At 42.8% G+C, this 23,756-nt stretch overlaps 1 protein-coding gene across 1 annotated transcript in view; it reads right to left on the bottom strand.

Annotated features, from left to right (window-relative positions):
• Nucleotides 1-19,105, bottom strand: part of ADD2 (adducin 2) — a 103,209-nt gene extending 84,104 nt beyond the window's left edge. The window contains exon 1 of the mRNA XM_060027554.1: nt 18,862-19,105. The gene's annotated coding sequence lies outside the window, so the exon portion shown is untranslated. The remainder of the gene's footprint in view (nt 1-18,861) is intronic.
• Between the last annotated feature and the right edge of the window lie 4,651 nt (nt 19,106-23,756).

Genomic DNA, 23,756 nt, shown 5'->3' with positions numbered 1-23,756 from the left:
GCCAAAGAGACTATAAATTCTGTAACACACACACTTTGGACATTTGCCTGTGGACATTTGCAATGTGATTTGTGCTTACCAAGGACACAGACACCTTAAAATAAGACACTGTCTCCCTAATTATGTAATTATATCAACAGCACTATTGACTCTTACATTGACAACAAAGGAGAAAAATAAGCCAAAATAATGAATTAAGTTTTTTAAAGTCATAAACTGCAGGTCTATGTAGGGTTACCTAGTTATAAGTTTTTCTCACTCAAAAAATGAGGTTAATAATCCCATCTACCTTATAGCGTTGTCATGATAACTAGATTCAAATACATTTAAGTATAAATGTATGGCATTGTCTTAGTCTACTTGGGCTGCTATAACAAAATACCCTAGATTGAGTGGCTTGTAGACAACAGAAATTTATTCCTCACAGTTCTGGAAGCTGGGACGTCCAAGATCACATCACCGGCAGATTCAGTGTCTGATGAAGGTCCATGTCCTGGTTCATAGAGAGCTGTCTTCTTGCTGTGCCCTCATATGGGAGAAGAGGCAAGAGAACTCTCGAGAGTCTCTCTGAGGTCTATTTGATAAGAGCACTAATCCCCATTCATGAGGGATCTGCCCACTTGACCTAATCACCTCCTAAAGGTCCCACCTCCAACCACCATCACATCAGGGATTGGATTTCAACATATGAATATTGGGGAGATGTAAACATTCAGTCTATAGCAATCATTAATATAGTCTGACATGTAGAATGTACTCAGTAAATGCCAGTTACTACTATTATTATGGAGCCGAGTGGAAAGATTTGGAATATGCTTTAGAGACTTGAACCAATGGAATTTTCTGATGGATTAGACAAGAAGGTGAAGGAAAGAGAGAAACCAAGGACAATTCCACGATTTTTGGTATGAGCAACCGGGAGGATGATGTAATGAAGAGAAAAGTGGGTTTGAGGAAATATCTCAGGAACTATAACAGGGTCATGTGAGGTTTGGTCTGAGATGCCTGTAAGACGTCCATGTGGAAATGTCAAGGAGGTCATTGGGATTACGAGTCTGCAGCCTCACCACTCAAAGTAAGATCCCAAGACCAGCAGCACCAGCATCACTTGGGAGCTTGTTGAAAATGCAGAATCTTAGGCCCCAGACGAATGAAATCAGAATCCGCATTTTAACAAGATCCCCAGGTGGTCAGTATGCACATTAAAGTTTGAGAAGCACTAAGCTAGAGTTCTGGTGAGAGAGAGACTTCGAAGTCATCAGCATTTCAATGGAGTCTGCAGCTAAGGCCTGGATGAGCTCTCCTAGGGAGAGTCTGTAAGGAGACTAGGTGGCCCCGGGTAGAGCCATGGGGCTCTCCCACATTTAGAGGTCTGGTAGGGATGAGGGGGGACCACACAGAGGAAGAAGAGGAACAGCCAGTGAGGCTAAGGGAAATCCAGGAGAGTAAAAGGTTCCAGAAGGCCAGAAAGTGGAATGTTTCAAGAAGTGTTCAACTGTGTTGAACGCTGCTGATGGGTCAGGTAAGACAAGAACAGGGTAGAGGCCATTAGGTTTGGCAACGTGGAGGTCATCGATGACCTTGACGAGCAATCTCAGTGGTATAGAGAGGACAGAATCCCAAGTGCAGACAGTGAGGAAGAAGAAGGGGGACGGGGAGCAAAGGCAACTCTTGCAAGTTTTGCTGAGCACATAAAGAGAGAAACGGGGTAGTAGTTGAGATGCTTACGTAGGAGATACTAGAGCATGCCTGACCACCAAGGGGAATATTGCAATTGAGAGAGGCAGAGAGGGAAGGCGATGATTCAGAAAAGGGAAAGACCAGCTGCTGGAGTAGTGTTTTGAGGTGAGAGGGAAGGGGCCCAGAACCCAGAAGGAAGGACAGCCTCTGACAGAAGAACTCAGCTCATTGCTTCTGTTTCTCAGTGAACTCAGAGGCACCCAGCAAGGTGGGTGGGGTGGGGAGGGAAGGAGATTTAGAGAAAGGAGGAGTGAAGTAGTCATTTTGGAGAGTGGGAAAGTAAATGCCTCAGGATTGCCAGGTAGTCAGGGAGTTTTTTGAGATTTTTGGCTATGCGTTTAAGAAAACCCACACTTGCCCATAACATGCTTCATTCCTCCAAAAACGTCCTACCCTAATGCATGAGCCATAAATTATGAGAAAGTGCATCTTCTCCATCCATTCTCATTATTCTCGTAAGCATTTTATTACGTTAAAGGTCACTATCAGCAGAGCAAGGCTAGACAAGGAGTCATTGCAGAGCCACAGCAAGACGGTGAGACAAAAGGACAGATGCCCTCTGTCCCCTCCCTGAGACTTATGGCTGGGGGTGACACAGGAATTAATGACATGAAAACACGAGATGCCTCAAGAGAGGAAGTTTTTCCTCCTCGTCTCACAATTCGCAAGAAGAGCTAGGAGATCCCTCATGAGACTAGTACTTTGGTAAACAACACCAGCTACTGTGAACTGCCTTTAACTGAGTTTTGAACAAGCCCCAAGTCAATAATGCCTCCTTGGTTACCGCCCTTCCTGCTTGGAAACCAAACTCATTGAACAGTCACATAATTCTTTGCAGCACGCACTAATCCAGCTACATACACCCCCTTTCTGTGATCCCAAAATCAAAAATCTAAAGCCTGCCTTTCCCCGGAGCACACGGCACTCAGCACACACCTCACACATTCAGCACCTGCACGCAGTGTACATGGCCTCCTCGCGCCCTACAGCCACCTCTATTTTCACTGTTTCAAAAACCCATTGCCTTGGGAGTACACACCCTCCAACTAGACTTCCCATCACCCCTCCTTTGGGCTAGCCTTTACCGCTCACCTGGTCACTCGTCTCGATCACTGATGACTTCAGCTCCTTCCTGGCTGACCGTCTTTCCCTCCGTCACTATCCTTACTCATTCCTGATGATGTCGACTTCAGCCTCCACATCCATGCAGTGATCCACCCAACACCCAACCTCACATTTTCTTGGCCTCTAGAGCCAATGATCTCTCCTTTCAATCCAGCCTCAGCCACCCACTCCCATGGGCACATACCCTAGATTTTGCTGTCACCAGCAAGATCACCACCTCCCATGCCCTTCCAGCCCACCTACTCAGATATCCCTCCTCTAAGAATTCAGTGTCTCCAAGACCTCCTACTCACGTTCTCACCCCCAAATCCACCCTTCACATCCCTTCTTTTCTAGCTTAAATTAACTACTCCAGCTGGGTAACCACTTTGCAAAACACCTCTAACCCCTCTGTCCCTCTGTCCTCCACTATTCTCACCTTGCAGAGCCCCACCTTTGGTCAAACCCTACATGACCTTGCTTGCAGTGTGCATCTGAGCAGTTGACCCTTGCACACAACCGTGAAGACTGGACTCATTTCAAAATTCCCTCCACACCTTTCAAATGATTTCTTAACATGGCCAGGCAACCTGCCTTTCCCCCATGTCGACTCTTCAAGAAGATCGTTTCCCACCTTCTCATCTCTCCTCAATTCTCTCCCATACCCTCCTCACCCCCACTCTCAGCCAATGGTGCTGTCTCAAATAGCATAATGAAATGCTTGCAATCAGCCCACGCTCCCTCATTCTCCGACCCAATCCCACTAACCCACGTGAGTCAGCTCAGTGTCACCTCCCCAGAGAGGCCTTCCCTGACCACTCCTCTTGTCACTCTCTGCTTACCTGAATTTATCTTCTGCATAACAAGTATCGGTGCCTGGCACCATTCGTTTGTTTGCATGTTTAGCATCTTTCTCTTCTTCCTAGAGGGTGACCTCCTAGTTTGCCCTGGCATTCCCAACACCTGGAACAGTAGCTGCGCATAGAGGGTGTTCAGTAAATCCTTGTCAACTGACTGACTGATCTTCGTAGTTAAACCACGCAAACCTACCTACAACGGTAATAAATCACGCATTGCTGCTAGTATACCTCAATCATGGTAAAAATGTTATGGTAGAATACACATAACCTAAAACGTACCATCTTAGCCATTTTTAAGAGTACAGTTCAGTGGTATTAAATATATTCATAATGTTGTTCAACCATCACTACCATACATTCCATAACTCTTTTCATCTTGAAAAACTGAAACTCTATAACCATTAAATAATAACCATGCATTCCCCCCACCCCAGCCCCCAGCCACCACCATTCTGCTTTCCATCTCTATGATTTTGACTACTCTCAGTACTTCATATAAATGGAGTCATCCAGTATTTGTCTTTCTGTGATTGGCTTATTTTACTTAGTGTAGGTCCTCAAGGTTCATCCATGTTGTAGTATATGTTAGAATTTCCTTCTTTTTAAGGCTGAATATTATTCCATTGTATGTATATACCACATTTTCCTTGTCCATAGATGGACACTTGGGTTGCTTCCTTGTTTTAGCTAATGTGAAGAATGCTGCTACGGACATGGGTATACAAATATCTCTTCAAGTCCCTATGTCAATCCAATTTAAATATACATTTTCTTGAACATCTTTTATTTAACCTTTTTTCCCCTTCCTTCACCCCCCCCCCCCAATTAACAGTAGGGCTGCTATCTGGGCCAAATATATCTAATTTAAAGAGGTACTGGGGAATTCCCTGGCGGTCCAGTGGTTAGGACTCTGGGCTCTCACTGCCAAGGGCCCAGGTTCGACCCCTGGTCAGGGAACTAAGATCCTGCATGCTGTGCAGCACGACCAAAATAAACAAATAAGTAAACAAATAAATAAAATTACTATCCCTCTACTCGACCATCAAAACAATTCCTCTTTAAAAACTAAAATAAAATAAGGAGGTATTTACTGACTAAAAGTATAAAGACCAGAACTTGGAGTAAGCAAATTTAAAAAATGGAATCAATATTAAAGCTGTCTTCCTCCCTTCTTCTCTCCCTCCCTAAGGGAGCAGCCCCTCATAGTACAAACCACAACATCCTCCAGAGAAGAGCTCCAGAAGCAGCCTGTGCAGGAGGGAAGGATCAGGTACCCCGGTCCTGAAATCAGCCCCCTGACATCACCTTCCTCTCAGCAACTCTCCCCCAGTCTCCCATTCCACTCCCCCTGTTATGTTTCTGGTCCCCCTTTGAGACTAAGGAAAAATCCTTTCCCTGTTTACCTTAGAATGGCAGAGCCTTCCTGACATTTAAAAGACAAGAAACAACAAAAAAGAGATACTGTGGCATTTAAGCAAATGAAAAGATGCTCACTGGCATTGATCATTAGGTAAATGCAAATTAAAAACACAATGAGGGGCTTCCCCGGTGGCGCAGTGGTTGAGAGTCCGCCTGCCAATGCAGGGGACACGGGTTCGTGCCCCAGTCTGGGAAGATGCCACATGCCGCGGAGCGGCTGGGCCCGTGGGCCATGGCCGCTGAGACTGCGCGTCCGGAGCCTGTGCTCCGCGAGGGGAGAGGCCACAACAGTGAGAGGCCCGCGTACCACAAAAAAAAAAAAAAAAAACACAATGAGATACTACCCCACACTTATGATGGATAAAATTTAAAAAACAACAACAACTAACAATACCAAGTGCAGAACAACGAGAACTCTCATACATTGCTGGTGGGAATGCAAAATGGTGCTGTCATTTTGAAAGCATCTGGCAGTTTCTTATAAAGTTAAGCATACACTTACCACACTGGAATCCCACTCCTGGGGATTTACCCAAGAGAACTGAAATCTTGTGTTTATACAAAAACCTGTAGGCCAATATATATGTAGTGGCTTTATTCACAGTCATCAAAAACTGAAAACAAACCAAATGTGCTTTAGTGAGTGAATGGCTAAACAAATTGTGGTACAGCCAACCAAAGGAATATACAAAAAGGAGGGACTATTAATATTGTAACAACATGGTTGAATCTCAAAAATATTAGGCAAAGTGAAAGAAGTCAGACACAAAAAGCTACACTGTATGATCCCATTTTTATGACATTCTGGAAAAGGCAAAACCAAAAACAGATGGGTGGTTGTCAGGGGCTGTGGGTGGAGGGAGAAGATTCACTACAAAGGGGCATGAGGGCCCTTTTTCTACTTTGATTGTGGTGGCGGTTACATGACTGTATATATTTGTCAAAATTCATAGGACTGGACTTTCCTGGTGGCACAGTGGTTAAGAATCTGCCTGCCAATGCAGGGGACATGGGTTCGATCCCTGGTCTGAGAAGATCCCACATGCCACGGAGCAACTAAGCCCGTGAGCCACAACTACTGAGCCTGTGCTCTAGAGCCCGCGAGCCACAACTACTGAGCCCACGTGCCACAACTACTGAAGCCTGTGCACCTAGAGCCCGTGCTCCACAACAAGAGAAGCTACCGCAATGAGAAGCCCGTGCACCACAACGAAGAGTAGCCCCCGCTCGCCACAAGTAGAGAAAGCCCGCGCACAGCAACGAAGACCCAATGCAGCCAAAAATAAATTAATTAATTAATTTTAAAAAATCATAGAACTATACATCTAAGGAAGGTGAACTTTACTATATATAGCATATAATATCATATATAGCATATTAATAAGCTTGACTTTTAAAAAAAAAAGCACAAGTAAACAAATTAAAATGTGACCTTCTGCATAATACTAGGAGACACAATAGTAAATAATATCAGCAATACAAACAGCACCAGAAAAAATCATTTTTAAAGAACTGGTTTCTGATCCTATGGTAGTGGTGTACAGTGTGTACAATGGAGATTATAAAGCAAGAATGGAGACCTTCTCAAAATCTCAGTAACTTTGAAAGACTATTTTAGCAGGTAAAAAGTATGGAGAATCTCAAATAGGAGAGACACCAAGATATTACAGATCAGCTTGTGGGCTTGCTCTGCAAATCAAAGCCCCTCTTTCTTGTCCCTGCTCATTTCCCAACGGCCTTGACCTTTCTGGGGCTGCAGCCACCCATCCGTAAAATCCCGGTAAACCCAATTCACAGCAATAAAAACAAAGCTCCCTTACATAACTAAAGCTATAGATCTGCTTTAGAACATTGTTAGCTTAATTAAGTATTGCCTTCTGGGTGTCCCAGTTACAGAATTTATGGATTTTTGTCCCACTATTATAAGTCAACTTAATTGATTTGTCATTTAACAGTATTCTCCAGCTATTTTCATTTTGTGTTTGAAGTTGACTAACAGTTAACATCATGGTTAAGATGAATTTTAATAAAGTAGCAAACAGTACAAAACAGTAGACATTCTTTTTTTTTTTTTTTTTTTTTTTTTTGCGGTACGCGGGCCTCTCACTGTTGTGGCCTCTCCCGTTGCGGAGCACAGGCTCCTGACGCGCATGCTCAGTGGCCATGGCTCACGGGCCCAGCTGCTCCGCGGCATGTGGGATCTTCCCGGACCGGGGCACGAACCCGCGTCCCCTGCATCGGCAGGCGGACTCTCAACCACTGCGCCACCAGGGAAGCCCCAGTAGACATTCTTTAATTATGAAAAATGTTGAAAATATACAAAATTAGAGGGCACACCATAAGGAACCCCAAGCACCCATCACCTAGCTTCAGAGTAGACTGCCGTTTGCCCAGGAGAGTCCAGTATATGCCTCCGGTTCCCAAGTAATTATTAGCAGCACCTCCTTTCACTCTAAAAGTGCCAGTTTAGGTGATAGATTACACTCAGCCTCAACAATTTTTAACTCATGGGCTATTTTAGTTCACCTCCAACCCCACTCATCCCCCAATAAGAAAAAGATTCTTTTGAGACAAATCCTAGACATTGTATCATTTCTTCCATAAGCAAGACAGACTTTGAAAAGGAGATTTTAATTCCCTGACAGCCTTAACTTGATATAGCTTCAGTTCAGAAGTAAATATAACAAATAGTGGCTTCAAAGCTGCTAACAGTTTCATGACCTGTAACTTTAACAGAGTTAAGATATATAAAGCAGGATCCCCAAAACTGTTTTCAGTCTTAATGATCATTGATAAGTCTGAAAAATGAAGCAATAATCTCCAAATTAGATGAAAACATAGAGACAACTGAAATTTCTTGTGCATCATAACTCCAGATTTACTTTCTGAACAAAGAAATGTTGGCACCCACAAATTCTTGCTTCTCATCCAGGTTAAAAAAAAAAAAAAAAAACCAGCAGCCCCTCCCCTGTGAGAATACAATCTGTTAGTTCACTTACTTTCTCTGTGAGTTCCTTACTTTCTAGGTCCAAATCAAATGTACTGTCAACTCTGACAAATGATCTTCCATAGCACTCGGGCAAAAAGTGTGACCCAGGTTCCTAGGAGAACTTTTCATCTTCTCTGAATTTTCATTTTTATCCCAATCTCTTTTAGACTATTAGCCAAACTCTTCTAATTTTCCATTTCCACTTTTCTGGAGTGTATACAGAGAAACAACCGAGCTCATTAGAATTGTATGTAAACTGGGCTTCCCTGGTGGCGCAGTGGTTGAGAGTCCGCCTGCCGATGCAGGGGACACGGGTTCGTGCCCCGGTCCGGGAAGATCCCACATGCCACGGAGCGGCTGGGCCCGTGAGCCATGGCCGCTGAGCCTGCGCGTCCGGAGCCTGTGCTCTGCAACGGGAGAGGCCACAACAGTGAGAGGCCCGCGTACAACAAAAAAAAAAAAAAAAAAAAAAAAAAAGAAAGAAAGAATTGTATGTAAACTAAAAGTTAATCATCGAGTAGGGGTAGGAAAATGCTTCAATGTTTCTGGACTATTCTAGATGGGAGAACATATTGGAATTGAGTTGATAGGTGCTGCACCTATTTGAAAGCATTTTCATAACAGAGAAAAGCAAACCTCACCAGTGTTTGAATTTAAATCATGGCCGTGCCAATAGTTTGTCTTATCCCTATTATGCATGGCTTGATTGAAAATTAATACCTTGGCTTCTAATTCAAGATGGCAGGCCTAATCCCACCTACCACTATGTTTTTCTCTCTTCTTAGACTCCATTAAATTGATAAGGGAATAAAAATACATAATCCCACAATGACAAAGTAAAAGCAGGTCATTAACAGAGAAGAGATTTCAACAAGTTTCTGAAGGACAAAAAGCAGATGGAGAACTGGTGACTAATGGTTGAAAGCAAAAGAAGCGTCAGCCTAGATTTCAGGCAGAGGATGTTGGAACCAAGGAGGCAGATGATCCGTGTAGCAGAGCCCTAAAAATGTCCTGGACTCTGAGATGGCAGGTGTCATGGAGGGGAGGAATTAAAAAGAGAATGAACACAAGGGCACAAGTTGCAGTCTCTATACAGAGCAGTGGACCCTGCCCACCCCCAGAACACAGTGGTTCACAGCCAGGCAGACAGCTGTAGTTACCTCTGTATCTCAAACCAGGATATATATACTGCTGTTTCTGAATTTATCAACTTGACTTCTGGGTGAGTCTTCTTAGAGAAACTGTACGCACTGCAGAGGCGAACTAGAGCAGCTCTGATGGTGCCGGTGCCCTCAGAGTAACAGAATCCATTTGAACTTCACCCTGGAAGCATTTTCCACTGAGTGGTCCAAAGGTTGAGATGTTGGAGCCCCTGAGAAGGGTATGAAATCCTAGCATATTACTTATCGTGAACAGTGAAAAACAGCAACCCAGTTGGATAATGAGCACATTAAGAGTTTTCATCATTTACAATTACCTTATAGACAAATCATAGAAACCAACTATGGCAATGGAACACAATGAATATTTTATCAATTTTGATAATGCAGAAGTAAATGTGCAGCTAGAGGGAAGGAGGAAGCAGGCAAGGAGAGGTGATGGTGTTGGTATAGCCTTATCTTACAGAGTAGAGTCAAGTGACCCAACCAACAGTCCATGGGATGAGAAATCTGGTGTTAATAAATGCACTGTCTGGTGTGGCAGGGGTGACCAGAAGGCAGTGAAGGGATGTAGGTGTGGTGTAAATAGACTACATCCTTGATTCTCATGGCAGAAAGTCACTAGATGATGATCAAAGTCGATAAATTCAGAAACAGCAGTACACAGAATGGAAAACAGAGCTAAAACTGGTTCGCCTGTGGAGAAAGCATTTGGGGCGGGGCAGGGATTGTTGCTTTCTGTTAGAAGCCCTTCAGTCCTATTTGATTTCTTAACTATACACGTGCGTTGCCTTAAAAAGAATAAAGATTGGGGGACAGGTGACGAAGAAGGAAAAATAATGGTATGTTTTATGAAATACAATAAAGGAAGTCTTACGCAGTATACGGTCGGAACAAGCATGGAATGGGTTAAGCTGTATGCTGCATAACTATGGTAACAGATGTAGCTGATTTAGGACACAAATGAGGGTGTTGGAAGGATCTAAGAGAAAGGTGGTGCGAAGAGGGAAGAAGAATAAATTCTAAATAAAGGCATGCTGAGATAACCAGGATAGATGCTCTGCCACCTGACACGAGTAAAGGTGGAAAGAACTGAACCTGCCCTCACTTTTCCAGTGTCTTTTCACCATCGATTTTTACAAATAAAAGCCAAGAGATCCTTATTATCAGCGCCATGCAGAGTAAAGAAAGCAAACACGATGAAATTCATACTCAATAAAATAATTTGGGTGGAAAATCATGTCCGTTAAATGAAATTCTGTCTCCATAAAGCCCCCATGCATTTCAAAGTTTAATAACTTCATTTGTTCTTCGAGAAAAACAATTTATAAATGACATTTAAATGCACATGTATTGGCTTTCCCTTCAATAAAATGATTCACAATTGAGCATATGTAGTTAACTACCCCTTTCAAGATTCCACAGAAAATTACTGCAGGAATATAAAAATAGGAACAAATCTGCATCACTTCTGGTTACCAGGAAGACTGCCATCCACACGGTAGAATCTGTGAGGAATCGACCTCTTTGTAACATCGATTCTTCCCATCCAGGAGCATGACATTCGATTTCTGGAGTAAATATTGGTAGTTCCTATTTTCTGTGGAAGTTGTCCATTTCATCAAGACTTTCACACGTTAGGATACAATAATGCATAGTGTTCTTATGATTTCAAATCTCTTCTTCTCCCCTTCACTCCATATATCATTTCTAGTGTTGTTATTTTTTTTCTTTTAATAAGGCTTGCTAAAAGTTTGTCTGTTGTGGAGAGGGGGAATGTCCAGAAAGATGGTCTAGCCTACATCTCCAAGGAAGGAGATGTAAAGCAGTAGGGGTAGGTACGGAATTTGGGCTTTATCCCGAGGGTAGAGGAGTGACAAGATTCAATTTTTGTTTTGGAAAGATCACTGTGGATGGATGGAGAGAGGTTGGGCTCCATGTGGGGAACAGAAGCCGGAAGCTCTGGAGTAAGCCAGAGTTCTAGCCGGACATTATGGCTGTCTGAAACAGGAGCCCAAGCAAACTAGACTAGCAGGATGGAGGGCAACCTCATCAACCTAGGGACCAAGGTCTAGCTGGACTTCATGGAAGCTACTAGAACTGGAATCACTGTGGCCACCTCAAGGGAGCCAAGTGGCTTCTCTAAATTGGCGAGGGAAGTAGGGGGATGACCCATGATCTATCCTCACCCTAACACACTCCCCTGTTTGGCCTAATATGGCTACCAGCCCTGAGGTTCCAAGTCCTCACAGGTTCATGCCTGGTCCAGTCAGCTGTCTGTGTGTGGGGATGGGGTGGAGGGTGTCCAATGGTCCTTAGTGCTGCCATTCACAGAAGCCAGAGGGATTTGCTACTTGGCTTGATAAGTTCTTTCCAGCCACTTCAAGGCTGGGCCCAGGGAAGACCATTCTAAATATTGTATAGAGCACTGAATTTTGATTTCTGGCTACCACATCCTAAACTCCCTAACCTCCAGGTCCTGCTTGGGTTGTTTGAAGGTTGGGGTACTGGGTCAGATCAAGTACGTTAGGGATATTTACTGGTGGGCCAAGTGGCACTTATTTATATACTTATATATCTTTGTCTTTAGCCACAACTGTTGGGTTGACTTGAACCAACCTGGTTGGAAGCTTCACTGAGGGCTCCCTGGGCACATGTCAAGACTGGGTCCAGGCACTCAAGGTGGAAGGTGCTGAAAGAGTTCCTAGAGCCTTTTGATTTATACACCCACCCTCTCCCCGACCACATCACAGCCCTTCCAGGACTTTCAGGCCTGGAGCTTAAGGATTCTTCTAGGTCTCAACTGGGAGAACACACCTGCCTCTTCCCAGGAGAGTTACTTATTGAACCATGGGCTGGTTGTTGTTGGTTGGCACCATTTGTACCACATCTTCTTCTTAAAGAATACGAGCCTATTGTCTGTTCTCTTGCTGTTCTCTAAAACTAAAATAGATCTGTCTTCCTTTGCCTGGCACTGTCCCAATTTTAGCATTGAAAGCCCCCCATCCCAGGAAACCCACCAGTCCTGGGCAACCAGGTCCTAAGTAACACACCATCAAATAACTCTGTGTGTGTGTGTGTGTGTGTGTGTGTGTGTGTGTGTGTCTATATACATGCATATGTCTATGATAAGTGTATATCAAAAGGAAAGCAATCAAAAATATGATTATAGTGGGAGACTAACACACTTCTTGTAATCTCTGACAGATCACCTAGGTACAAAGAAAATTTTAAAAGAGATTTGAACAATATAATCAGTAAACTTGTCTTAGTCCATACAATCAAATGTTGTACTCCACAGAGAATAGGCTTTCTTTTCACTTCATTCAATAACATTGGCAAACCTTTCATTTGTAGCTTATCCTGGAAGATAGACCAGGATGAATTTTTGCTGGAAGCTTGCCATTCTCTGAGTCCAGGGGATTTTGCTATTGTTGTTGAAGACAGAGGCAAGTTTTGTTATTACTGCCTTAAAATTCTTTCAGACTAAATCTATGGCAGTTAAGGTATATAGAGTCAAATTTGGGGCTGCAATCTCTCTTCTAGAGGTTCAAAATTCTATCCCAAGAATCTTGGGTCTGTCAAAATGCTTGAATTATATAGCTCAAAATGCTTGAACTATATAGAAATCCCTTTAGAAGGAAAAAAAATATCTCATGGACCGAGGGTTGACCTAAGTCACTTTTAGTAAAATATAACTTAAGTATGTACACTCATAAAGACCAGTTCAAATACTTACACTTTATAACTTTTATAAAACTAGAATGCCAAATGGGACCTAATGAAACTTCAAAGCTTTTGCACAGCAAAGGAAACCATAAACAAGACCAAAAGACAACCCTCAGAATGGGAGAAAATATTTGCAAATGAAGTAACCGACAAAGGATTAATCTCCAAAATTTACAAGCAGCTCATGCAGCTCAATAACAAAAAAACAAACAACCCAATCCAAAAATGGGCAGAAGACCTAAATAGACATTTCTCCAAGGAAGATATACAGACTGCCAACAAACACATGAAAGAATGCTCAACATCATTAATCATTAGAGAAATGCAAATCAAAACTACAATGAGATATCATCTCACACCAGTCAGAATGGCCATCATCAAAAAATCTAGAAACAATAAATGCTGGAGAGGGTGTGGAGAAAAGGGAACACTCTTGCACTGCTGGTGGGAATGTGAATTGGTTCAGCCACTATGGAGAACAGTATGGAGGTTCCTTAGAAAACTACAAATAGAACTACCATATGACCCAGCAATCCCACTACTGGGCATATACCTGAGAAAACCGAAATTCAAAAAGAGTCATGTACCAAAATGTTCATTGCAGCTCTATTTACAATAGCCCGGAGATGGAAACAACCTAAGTGCCCATCATCGGATGAATGGATAAAGAAGATGTGGCACATATATACAATGGAATATTACTCAGCCATAAAAAGAAATGAAATTGAGCTATTTGTAATGAGGTGGATAGATCTAGAGTCTGTCATACAGAGTGAAGTAAGTCAGAAAGAAAAAGACAAATACCGTATGCTAACACATATATATGGAATTTAAGAAAAAAAAAATGTCATGAAGAACCTAGGGGTAAGGCAGGAATAAAGATGCAGACCTCCTAGAGAACGGACTTGAGGTTATGGGGAGGGGGAAGGGTGAGCTGTGACAGGGCGAGAGAGAGTCATGGACATATACACACTAACAAACGTAGTAAGGTAGATAGCTAGTTGGAAGCAGCCGCATGGCACAGGGAGATTGGCTTGGTGCTTTGTGACCACCTAGAGGGGTGGGATAGGGAGGGTGGGAGGGAGGGAGACGCAAGAGGGAAGAGATATGGGAACATATGTATATGTATAACTGATTCACTTTGTTATAAAGCAGAAACTAACACACCATTGTAAAGCAATTATACCCCAATAAAGATGTTAAAAAAAAAAAAAAAAACTAGAATGCCAAAACAAATGTGCAAATAAATACAACTATCCAACTTTAAAAGGTCAGGTTAATAAAATTAATTTACTGCAGCAGATAATATTGTTTTGCTGAAACTAAAATACCATTTGGGTTTAACAATAGAAAGACGTAGCTGCAGGTCTAGTTACTACATATCGCCATTATCTGAATTTTTCACTTCAACATATTAATGCAAACAATACATAAACAATGCAAAACAATATTAATAACCTCAAAAATGTGTCTGCTACTTGAAGATAGTTCAGATATCATAATTTAAAATGCTGATATCAAGCCATCCTGGGGTACCTACATAAATGAAGTGCATTTCACACTAATAAAAATAGTATTAGTTGCTAACATTTATTGAACATAGATATGCTCCAGGTATTTCACATGTAATGCCTGTAATCCTCACAATCTTACTATGAAATCAATAACGCCTATTTATCCACATATTATCGTAGCAACAGAGAGGCTGAGTAACTTGCCCAAAGTCTCACAGCTAGTAAGTGGAAAAATAGATTTGAAGCCAGGCAGTCTGGCTCCACTTAACCATTACACCAAATTAATTGCCTGTCTCATTGCTTTGGACATAAGGTACTTATTGGGAGGTTGCTAAATCTGCACTAAATGGAGATCTAATCCAATTATTCCAAAACCAGCAAAAGCAATTCTTTCATTGTGTTTTTACTACAACACCTGCTGCAAATAAATTGCTGCAACTTGGTCCATACAAAGGTGGAGCTGGCCCAAGAGCTTCATTCCTTGACTGTTTAGCAGCGGTCACCAGATGCTGTTCTTTTTTGAGTCTGGCGAGCCTGTGCCCTGGGTGGACTCACCACTCTCCGCAGGTGTCTTGATTTAAACTCCCCTCCCCCTCATCTGTGCTGTGGCCCCAGCCACCAGGCCTGCTCCTGACCCGCATGGGAAGTTACAGAGGCAAACAGAGGCCCCAGCCTTGGTTTGGGGGTTGCCATCAAAATGATCCAGAACATGGTTTTAATATTTATTATTGAACATTATCACTGAAATAAAACCACTGAATTTTAGGGAATACACAGACCTCTCAAAATACATATATTCGCAGAACCCCAGGGGTCCGAGACCTGTGGGGTAATAGCAGGATCCCTCACACTAAGGGACACTCTAAAAAAGGCTGAGTGAAACCCATGTGTCTGATGAGGGCATGATTTGGGACATCTTTCCAAACACTGCATCATATCTGAAAAAAGTTCCTTTCTGCTCTTAGAATCAAGAATTGTTGTGCTTCTCTAAAGAAGCTTTTATTTCATATTTTTATGTCTGGACACGTGACATTTTGTGCTTCATGCTTTTCCTGCACAGCTCTTTTTTTTTTTAACATCTTTATTGGAGTCTAATTGCTTTACAATGGTGTGTTAGTTTCTGCTTTATAACAAAGTGAATCAACTATACATATACATATATCCCCATATCCCCTCCCTCCTGCATCTCCCTCCTACCCTCCCTACCCCACCCCTCTAGGTGGTCACAAAGCACTGAGCTGACCTCCCTGTGCTATTCTGCTGCTTCCCACTAGCTATCTATTTTACATTTGGTAGTGTATAGAAGTCCATGCCACTCTCACTTCGTCCCAGCTTACCCTTCCTCCTCCCCATGTCCTCAAGTCCGTTCTCTACATCTGCATCTTTATTCCTGTCCTGCCCCTAGGTTCTTCAGAACCATTTTCTTTTTTTTAGATTCCATATATATGTGTTAGCATATGGTATTTGTTTTTCTCTTTCTGACTTACTTCACTCTGTATGACAGACCCTAGGTCCATCCACCTCACTACAAATAACTCAGTTTCACTTCTTTTTATGGCTGAGTAATATTCCATTGTATCTATGTGCCACATATTCTACATCCATTCATCTGTTGATGGACACTTAGGTTGCTTCCATGTCCGGGCTATTGTAAATAGAGCTGCAATGAACACTGGGGTACATGACTCTTTTTGAATTATGGTTTTCTCAGGGTATATGCCCAGGAGTGGGATTGCTGGGTCGTATGGTAGTCCTATTTTTAGTCTTTTAAGGAACCTCCATACTGTTCTCCATAGTGGCTGTATCAGTTTACATTCCCACCAACACTGCAAGAGGGTTTCCTTTTCTCCACACCCTCTCCAGCATTTACTGTTTGTAGATTTTTTTGATCATGGCCATTCTGACCGGTGTGAGGTGATGCCTCATTGTAGTTTTGATTTGCATTTGTCTAATGATTAGTGATGTTGAGCATTCTTTCATGTGTTTGTTGGCAATCTGCATATCTTCTTTGGAGAAATGTCTATTTAGGTCTTCTGCCCATTTTTGGATTGGGTTGTTTGTTTTTTGATAATGAGCTGCATGAGCTCCTGCACAGCTTTTATCACAACTTGTAATCAGATACTCGTTTTCGAGATTTCTTCGTGATTGTCCATTTCTTGCATTCGGCTGTAGATGTTGTCAGGGAAGAGACCATGTCTGTCTGCTTCACCCCTTTGTTCCCAGCACCTCTCACAGAATCTGTGCAGAGTAGGTCCTCAGTGAATGTTTCTTGAGTGAACAAGTGAGTGAATGAGTCAGTGAATAAATAAAGCATATGAACCGTAGGCTGGTCAATTTCCCTTTTTGTATGAGCTGCTAGAAAGTTCAGAGCTGGATTTGTTTGCCTCTCATATGTTTGTATTTTTGCATTAGCCTCATTCTTAATACAATTTTATGTCTTTACCTTTCGCTTTCTTTTTCTTCCCATCTAATTCTAAGTCTGCCTTGCTATATTTTATGAATCCCTGTAAACTGTCTTAAATCCTTTGTAGAACACGGTAGGTGATAAATATATTTATCAGAGTCTTTTTTTATGTATTTAAAATCTTAACTCTAAACCCTCTGCCAACAAACACACTTGATCACCTGTAAACTCTTAAGAATAGCTGAGATTTACTAATTCCAGCACCAAAAAAGAGTGATTCTCCAAAATGTATTGACATCATACTAATAATGAAAAGTTTGCTTTTACTGTGTCCTTCTAGGGGTGGGGGGGTGGGGATTGAAGGTAGGTGGGGGGGGGGTTCTGAGCAAGATCTTGGTCTGCAGGCAGAATGAAGGTAGAACATTATAAAGTAGAAATATTAAATGGCCCAGCTCCTTTTAAAATCTGTAACATATACTCTTCATACGTCAGTGAGAGGGGTGACTTGCAAGTGTGAAACTTCACAGCTCTCTTCCCTGGTCATACTCATTTAAAATTTAAAGCCCTTCCACTTCAAATGTTACCAGCTATTTTTCCCTTAAAATAAAACATCATTTTCAAATCCCATTAACGAGGACATACCTCACCGCACAAGTTCGACATCTCCTGTATCTCCACCAGATCCACACCCTAGATGTGAGAGGCGGGAGTCCACCTTCCCCATCCTTTGCTCCTGCCAGGACGCCGGAAACCCCTCATTTGGGGTTAGTCAGAAAGCACAAAACGTCCCTTTAGGAAACTGAGATTTGATTTCTAGTATTAATAAGGCTCATTTGAGTCAGTTGAATCTTAGCCGACAAACTGCAAGAGGAGGGAGGAGTAGACGTAAAGAAACAGATGGGAAATAATCATGTGTCAAAGATAAAGGACAATTTTCAAAAGAATTGGATAGGGTGTGGGCTTGGGGGCTTTTCACCCCCCTCTTTTCTTATCTCTCTCTGTCTCTGTCTCTCTTTCTCGCTCTCTCCCCACCCACCCGCTTTTTTCTTTTTTTTTCTTTCTTTTTTGTCAGGGGGTGGAGATTAGAGAAGAAAAGAAAGGGGGAGAAAAGGCAAGACAATAGGCTAGACCCGAGCGCCCGATCAGCATCCTAAAGCAGTCTGCCCCTCCCTTCCCCCCAACACCAGGTAGACTGGCTGTGGTCGCGATTTCAAAACAAGCAGACGATGGCCCCCGCCTCGCGGGTGGTGCGTGGCCTCCTCCCGGGTGCAGGAGGGGAGGGGAGACAGGGGAAGAGAGGGGAGGGAAAATCTAAGAGATGTACAGCCTGGCCCGATCTCCTCGGGGACAGTGGCCTTTTTTCCCTCCAAAGTGGTGGAGTCGCATAAAAATTCAAACCCCCTGGGGTCCGCTCACGTGCCAGCGGCCCTCCTCCCAAGGCAAGCTGCTGCCGACGCCGCACCTGCTAGCCCCGCAGCTGCGGCGTCGCCACGGCGATGGCGAGGCCCGGGGAGCGCGCCCAGCCCTGCCGAGCGGGTCCCGCGGCTCCCGGGAGGGCGGCGGCGGAGCGCGGAGGGAAGGGAGGGGCGGCCCCGCGAGGCGAGGCTTGCCGCCCGCCAGCCAGCCCGGACCGAGAAGAAAGCCCCACCTGTGAGGCGCTGCTCTCGGGGCGGGTGGGTTCGATCTTCCCCAGGCAGAGGCCAGCGCTTGGCAGCCCGCTTTCCAAAGAACCTCCAATGTTACATCAGCAACAGAAACCTTTAGGCATAAGCACAGACGAGGGGAAGGGCTGCCTCGCAGACGCACTCACTAACAGACGCTCACCGATCTGGACCAACCAGCTCCCGGTCGGTAGAAGGATGCTGTAGGGGGGGTCTCAAATTCGCTTAAAATAAACAAAACCAAGGCCAGCCCATGGCGCCCATTCCCAAGACGGGCTTACCTCCTGCAAGGCATCTTATCCATCTCTGGTCTTCCGCTGCGGGCTGTTGGGGGTTTGTTCTGCTGGTTGGTTTTTCTTTTTGGGATCTGCTTGATAAATGCACCCAGCTAATCGGCAGAGCAATGTTTTCTACTCATCCTGCAGCCCCGCACTTGCCAGAGCTGCCTGGAATTCCACCAGCAACGCAGCTTCTCCGCGTCAGTGGTAATTACAGACAACAGAGACTGCTACTCCTTGACAAAAGGCTTTCGTTCCCGCTCGTCCCTTACAGCCCTGGTGTCAGAATTAAATCCATTTCCAGCACGAGGCTAGGAGGAAATGAGAGCTCTCTCGGCCCTGTGCGCTGACAAAAGGACGCTTGGCGGTGCCCACAGCGCCCCCTCTAGCGGGCCGCTGCCCGGACGCCCGAGGGCCGCGGTGCTGCAGTGCCCCCGCCCGCTCGCGGTCTCGCCGCCCGCGCTGCCGCAGTCCCGCCGCCCAGGCCCTCTGCTCACCGCCACTTCCGCACCACGAGCTGACCGGAACAGCCAAGAGCCAGTGTGAGGATGTGGTCACTAGGAAGAAAATCTGAAACTTGAGCTCAGATAGAGGTTGTATCCTCTTGGGATTAAATAGAAGCAAAGTCTTGTATTTGTAATATTTTTTGACTAGGAAGGGCATCTTGCTTTAGAAGAGTAATTCTATTCATAATTTTAATAGCAATTGTTTGGCCATTTGAATTCCAAGCCAAAATCATCCCTATTCTAATGCTGACTCCATTTTCCACAAGGGCAAAATGTTTCTTGTTGCCCTACCCTCTGGGGTTAGGGATGGGCCCAGCTCCCTCCAATTCTCACTACTTCCACCTCTCACCCGCTCCCCTCTCGCAGTCTCCCACCCCGGCGGGAACAGGTGTTTGGTGAACGTGCAACTGGAGGGAGAACCAGAATACTTGGTTACGTCCCAGACGTGCCATTAACTAGCTGTGTGACCCTGATGAAGTCACTTAACCTCTCTGGGCCTTATTGTCTTACTCTGTAAAATGACAGTGTACCTATGGCACCTCCCACTTCTACTTTCTGATAGTGTTTCTCAATGTGGGGCCCTCAGAAAGTAGAGATGTCAAGTGCGAGCCTGAGACTTTAGGCCCCATAATCTTTAGTCTTTAGACTTTAGACCCCATAATCTCCATCAACTCCCCAAAGCTCACCTAAATCAACATTCACACTATGTTTTTTTTTTAAACATCTTTATTGGAGTATAATTGCTTTACAAAGGTGTGTTAGTTTCTGCTTTATAACAAAGTGAATCAGTTATACATATACATATGTCCCCATCTCTCTTCCCTCTGGGTCTCCCTCCCTCCCACCCTCCCTATCCCACACCTCTAGGTGGTCACAAAGCACCGAGCTGATCTCCCTGTGCTATGCGGCTGCTTTCCACTAGCTATCTATTTTACGTTTCGTAGTGTATATATGTCCATGCCTCAAGTCCATTCTCTAGTAGGTCTGTGTCTTTAGCCCCCTCTTGCCCCTAGGTTCTTCATGACCATTTATTTATTTATTTATTTAGGTTCCATAAATATGTGCTAGCATACAGTATTTGTTTTTCTCTTTCTGACTTACTTCACTCTGTATGACAGACTCTAGGTCCATCCACCTCACTACGAACAACTCAATACTTTTCTTTTTATGGCTCAGTAATATTCCATTGTATATATGTGCCACATCTTCTTCATCCATTCATCTGTTGATGGACACTTAGGTTGCTTCCATGTCCTGGCTATTGTAAATAGAGCTGCAGTGAACATTGTGGTACATGACTCTTTTTGAATTATGGTTTCCTCAGTGTATATGCCCAGGAGTGGGATTGCTGGGGCGTATGGTAGTTCTGTTTTTAGTTTTTTAAGGAACCTCCATACTGTTCTCCATAGTGGCTGTATCAATTTACGTTCCCACCAACAGTGCAAGAGGGTTCCCTTTTCTCCACACCCTCTCCAGCATTTGTTGTTTGTAGATTTTCTGATGATGCCCATTCTAACTGGTGTGAGGTGATACCTCATTGTAGTTTTGATTTGCATTTGTCTAATGATTAGTGATGTTGAGCATTCTTTCATGTGTTTGTTGGCAATCTGTATATCTTCTTTGGAGAAACGTCTATTTAGGTCTTCTGCCCAATTTTGGATTGGGTTGTTTGTCTTTTTGATATTGAGCTGCTTGTAAACTTTGGAGATTAATCCTTTGTCAGTTGCTTTGTTTACAAATATTTTCTCCCATTCTGAGGGTTGTCTTTTCGTCTTATTTATGGTTTCCTTTGCTGTGGAAAAGCTTTGAAGTTTCATTAGGTCCCATTTGTTTATTTTTGTTTTTATTTCCATTTCCCTAGGAGGTGGGTCAAAAAGGATCTTGCTGTGATTTATGTCATAGAGTGTTCTGCCTATGTTTTCCTCTGAGAGTTTGATGGTGTCTGGCCTTACATTTAGGTCTTTAATCCATTTTGAGTTTATTTTTGTATATGGTGTTAGGGAGTGTTCTAATTTCATTCTTTTACATGTAGCTGTCCAATTTTCCCAGCACCACTTATTGAAGAAGCTGTCTTTTCTCCACTGTATACTCTTGCCCCCTTTATCAAAGATAAGGTGACCATATGTGCATTGGTTTACCTCTGGGTTTTCAATCCTGTTCCATTGATCTATATTTCTGTTTTTGTGCCAGTACCATACTGCCTTGATTACTGTAGCTTTGTAGTATAGTCTGAAGTCAGGGAGGCTGATTCCTCCACCTCCATTTTCTTTCTCAAGATTGCTTTGGCTATTCGGGGTCTTTTGTGTTTCCATACAAATTGTGAAATTTTTTCTTCTACTTCTGTGAAAAATGCCAGTGGTAGTTTGATAGGGATTGCATTGAATCTGTAGATTGCTTTGGGTAGTAGAGTCATTTTCACAGTGTTGATTCTTCCAATCCAAGAACATGGTATATCTCTCCATCTATTTGTATCATTTTTAATTTCTTTCATCGGGGTCTTATAGTTTTCTGCATACAGGTCTTTTGTCTCCTTAGGTAGGTTTATTCCTAGATATTTTATTCTTTTTGTTGTACTGGTAAATGGGAGGGTTTTCTTAATTTCACTTTCAGATTTTTCATCATTAGTGTATAGGAAGGCAAGAGATTTCTGTGCATTAATTTTGTATCCTGCTACTTTACCAAATTCATTGATTAACTCTAGTACTTTTCTGGTAACATCTTTAGGATTCTCTATTTATAGTATCATGTCAACTGCAAACAGTGACAGCTTTACTTCTTCTTTTCCGATTTGGATTCCTTTTATGTCTTTTTCTTCTCTGATTGCTGTGGCTAAAACTTCCAAAACTATGTTGAATAAGCATGGTGAGAGTGGCAACCTTGTCTTGTTCCTGATCTTAGTGGAAATGGTTTCACTTTTTCATTGAGGATGATGTTGGCTGTGTGTTTGTCATATATGGCCTTTATTATGTTGAGGAAAGTTCCCTCAATGCTTACTTTCTGGAGGGTGTTTATCACAAATGGGTGTTGAATTTTGTCAAAAGCCTTCTCTGCATCTATTGAGATGATCATATGGTTTTTCTCCTTCAATTTGTTAATATGGTGTATCACATTGACTGATTTGCGTATATTGAAGAATCCTTGCATTCCTGGGATAAACACCCCTTGATCATGGTATGTGATCCTTTTAATGTGCTGTTGGATTCTGTTTGCTAGTATTTTGTTGAGGATTTTTGCATCTATATTCATCAGTGATATTGGTATGTAGTTTTCTTTCTTTGTGACATCTCTGTCTGGTGTTGGTATCAGGGTGATGGCGGCCTCATAGAATAAGTTTGGGAGTGTTCCTCCCTCTGCTATATTTTGGAAGAGTTTGAGAAGGATAGGTGTTAGCTCTTCTCTAAATGTTTGATAGAATTTGCCTGTGAAGCCATCTGGTCCTGGGCTTTTGTTTGTTGGAAGATTTTTAATCACAGTTTCAATTTCAGTGCTTGTGATTCGTCTGTTTGTATTTTCTATTTCTTCCTGGTTCAGTCTTGGAAGGTTGTGCTTTTCTAAAAATTTGTCCATTTCTTCCAGGTTGTCCATTTTACTGGCATATGGTTGCTTGTAGTAATCTCTCATGATCCTTTGTATTTCTGTCATGTCAGTTGTTACTTCTCCTTTTTCATTTCAAATTCTGTTGATTTGAGCCTTCTCCTTTTTTTTCTTGATGAGTCTGGCTAACGGTTTATCAATTTAGTTTGTCTTCTCAAAGAACCAGCTTTTAGTTTTATTGATCTTTGCTATCGTTTCCGTCCTTTCTTTTTCATTTATTTCTGATCTGATCTTTATGATTTCTTTCCTTCTGCTAACTTTGGGGTTTTTTTGTTCTTCTTTCTCTAATTGCTAGGTGTAAGGTTAGGTTGTTTATTTGAGATGTTTCTTGTTTCTTGAGGTAGGATTGTACTGCTATAAACTTCCCTCTTAGAACTGCTTTTGCTGCATCCCATAGGTTTTAGGTCATCGTGTTTTCATTGTCATTTGTTTCTAGTTATTTTTGGATATCCTCTTTGATTTCTTCAGTGATCTCTTGCTTATTAAGTAGTGTATTGTTTAGCCTCCATGTGTTTGTATTTTTTACAGACTTTTTCCTGTAATTGATATCTAGTCTCATAGTGTTGTGGTCAGAAAAGATACTTGATATGATTTCAATTTTCTTAAATTTACCAAGGCTTGATTTGTGACCCAAGGCATGATCTATCCTGGAGAATGTTCTATGAGCACTTGCGAAGTATGTGTATTCTGTTGTTTTTTGGATGGAATGTCCTATAAATATCAATTAAGTCCATCTTGTTTAATGTATCTTTTAAAGCCTGTGTTTCCTTATTTATTTTCACTTTGGATGATCTGTCC

The sequence above is a fragment of the Delphinus delphis genome, chromosome 12, assembly GCF_949987515.2.
Source record: "Delphinus delphis chromosome 12, mDelDel1.2, whole genome shotgun sequence".
NCBI lineage: Eukaryota > Metazoa > Chordata > Mammalia > Artiodactyla > Delphinidae > Delphinus > Delphinus delphis.
Note: the sequence above shows the minus strand (reverse complement) of the source record. Positions and strands in the feature narration are given on the sequence as shown.